Source organism: Montipora foliosa, chromosome 8, assembly GCF_036669935.1.
Source record: "Montipora foliosa isolate CH-2021 chromosome 8, ASM3666993v2, whole genome shotgun sequence".
Taxonomy (NCBI): Eukaryota; Metazoa; Cnidaria; class Anthozoa; order Scleractinia; family Acroporidae; genus Montipora; species Montipora foliosa.
The window spans coordinates 46,569,396-46,571,895 of NC_090876.1; the positions used below are offsets into that span (position 1 = coordinate 46,569,396).

The following is a 2,500-nucleotide window of genomic DNA, read 5'->3' on the forward strand; positions in this document are numbered from 1 at the left end:
ACAACCTTTTGGGCTCGGTAACCATTTGAATTTGGCCTCGGTGCCTAAAATTAATGGCCCAGAGCACTCCATTTTTGTAGCAAGAGTGCCCCAAAATGTACAGGTGCCAAGAGGCACCGGGGCCAAATTCAAATGGTACCGTGACAAAAAAGTTGTTGTGTGAGTTTTTGTGGAGCGAGAGTCATGCAACTAAAAGTGCATGAGTAATGCGTCCACATTACAAAAAATTGTAGTGTAACTTACATCATTTAAAAAAAAAATCTTGTCTGTATGACAGCACCTGTTTTTAAATTAGGAAGTTTAACGGAATGATTTTTGTCAAGAAGTGTTTCTGAAGAATTACGACTGCGCAAAGAATGACTACATGTATTTGCCAACAGTGACCTTGTGACCTTCTGGAATAAATTATTTTCCCCACCCTAACTTTTCCCTGCAAGATAACAGGCGGGCCAAAGAAACAATAAATCTATGTGACTTAACTACAAGGAAAAGCTTTGCTTCGAACTATTATGATAATCACATTAACTGCCGTTAGTGGGCGTTCATGGCAGGAACATTAATTTTTGTTCCTACAGTCGCATATATAACTTAAAGAGAATTAATTGAAAGTGGATTTCTTTACAGTTCAGAAAGTCTACAGAAAACAAACAGTTCACAGTCAATTCACAAATTAAAATGCACAATCACTTTGATTCACTTACCTTTCCTTGAAATGGTGAGAACCAATTGCAAGGAACAAAAATTTCCAAATATTGCGTAGAATGCGATGTTTACTATTGTGATTTGAACTGTGATTGGTGTCTTTTGATCTGAGAAGTTTTGTTTCCTCATAGGCCCACTAGCTTGTGAACTGAAGTTTTTTTTTTGGCACAACTGTACACCGTTAACTAATGTTTAATTGAAAGTTACGAAAATAATTATTAATAATGTTACTACTACCTACTACGTGTAATAATGCTACTACTAATTTCCCTCCACCTATTGGGCTAAAATTTTGTTGCGATTACATGATGAATTTTAGCCTGGTTGCAAAACCCAAATTTGCATGGGAATTATTTTATTTTACTGACATGCGAAAACAAATTTGATATGTATGCTCACATTCTTTTTTCAACACAGGCTGAAATTCCTTTTCGATTAATTACATGGACTTCTTGCAGATTTTTCAGCCCAGGCTGAAACCTTCTCCATGTAATCGCCACTTTAATTTCAAGAGGATTTCTTTCAGAACCCAGGCTGAGATTTCTGCCCGGCTAACACCAAATCGTTATTTTCTAGGTCTGTGTTTTCTAGTTCTGTATTTTCTAGGTCTACGTTTTCTACGTCTGTGTTTTCTAGGTCTGCATTCTCTAGATCTGCAGGTCTGCGTTTTCTAGACACCCTCTTGAAAAAGAAGAACAGCACAAGGAATTTGTGTACCTCTTAAGGATTAATTATTTTTACTCTGCATAGCTAACGCCAAATAAAATACTTGCCAACTGGAGGCACTTTTGGTGGTGAATGAGTTGTTGAAAGAACTGCTTGCTCGCTTTATGAATTCAACAGATGGTTTCCAGTGTTGGGTGTCCTTATAAGCACACTTAAAAATACTCTAACGTAACATTTCAGGTTTGCATTTTTTATTTATACACTGGTGAAATGTGAAACATCCAAAAAAGAATTTAAAAGTGTAATGTGTTCTGATGAATCACATTCTTAATGCAACAAACACATTCCATACCTTGTTTAGCGTTCACCCCACTTTAACTTTCCATTGTTCAAGGTAGAAATACATAATCCATACCCACAGTGATCAAGACAATTGCACAGGATCTGTTCCTGAGACAAAGAGGAATTCAACTTAAAGCTTATCTCATAGCAATGTGTGAGTATAAATTGTTTAAAGGACTACATGTATAATAAGTAAGTAGCCTGCAAAGGACATAATTAACAAATCATGTAATTTGTGATAATCCTGATTAGCATAAATTGATATTTTGCTGTCATGTAACAGAGGCCTGGTTGTGAGCGGAAGGCACTTGGAGTACCACATGATCGTGGTTTGTATTTGGCGACCGTTTAGTGAGTGAGGCACTCTACGGTCAGCCTTTGCCATGTGCACAAGCCCTGTTTCATTTTTTGTCCTATCGAGCTGATTTAGCGTTTAATGCCGAATCGCTAGGCGGTATATGATACTGTTCATTCACATTGTAAGTAATGTCTTTCAATTAGAATTCCCTAGAACCCCGAGGGTCACGCCACTGCCTTGGTCGGGGGTACACGTTCCCCGCTTTTTTCCACCTGCTGGTTTTTTTAGGGGTTTTCGTGTCCGGCTCTGGTGCATTGCTTTTCTCTTTATTTTAGAATTGATTTATTAATATTTTTGTAACAATTCCAATGCTTAATAAACTGTACGGTGGCTTGACTGGCCAACGCACCCATACTGTATATGACCTAGCTTGAGTGTCCGGTCGAGTAGTGGACGCAAAATTACACTGCTCTTGGTGCTAAAACAGTGAAC

General features: G+C 37.9%; 1 protein-coding gene across 3 annotated transcripts in view; it reads right to left on the minus strand.

Moving 5' to 3' along the window:
• Window positions 1-2,500, minus strand: part of LOC137967650 (NLR family CARD domain-containing protein 3-like) — a 308,047-nt gene that overhangs the window by 51,815 nt on the left and 253,732 nt on the right. The window contains exon 2 of one of the 3 annotated variants that reach the window (XM_068814171.1): window positions 1,721-1,812. The exons of 1 other annotated variant lie outside the window; for it this stretch is intronic. The gene's annotated coding sequence lies outside the window, so the exon portion shown is untranslated. Of the gene's footprint in view, window positions 1-1,720; window positions 1,819-2,500 lie in introns of all 3 variants that reach the window. One more of the 3 variants, XM_068814170.1, reaches the window with a different exon arrangement.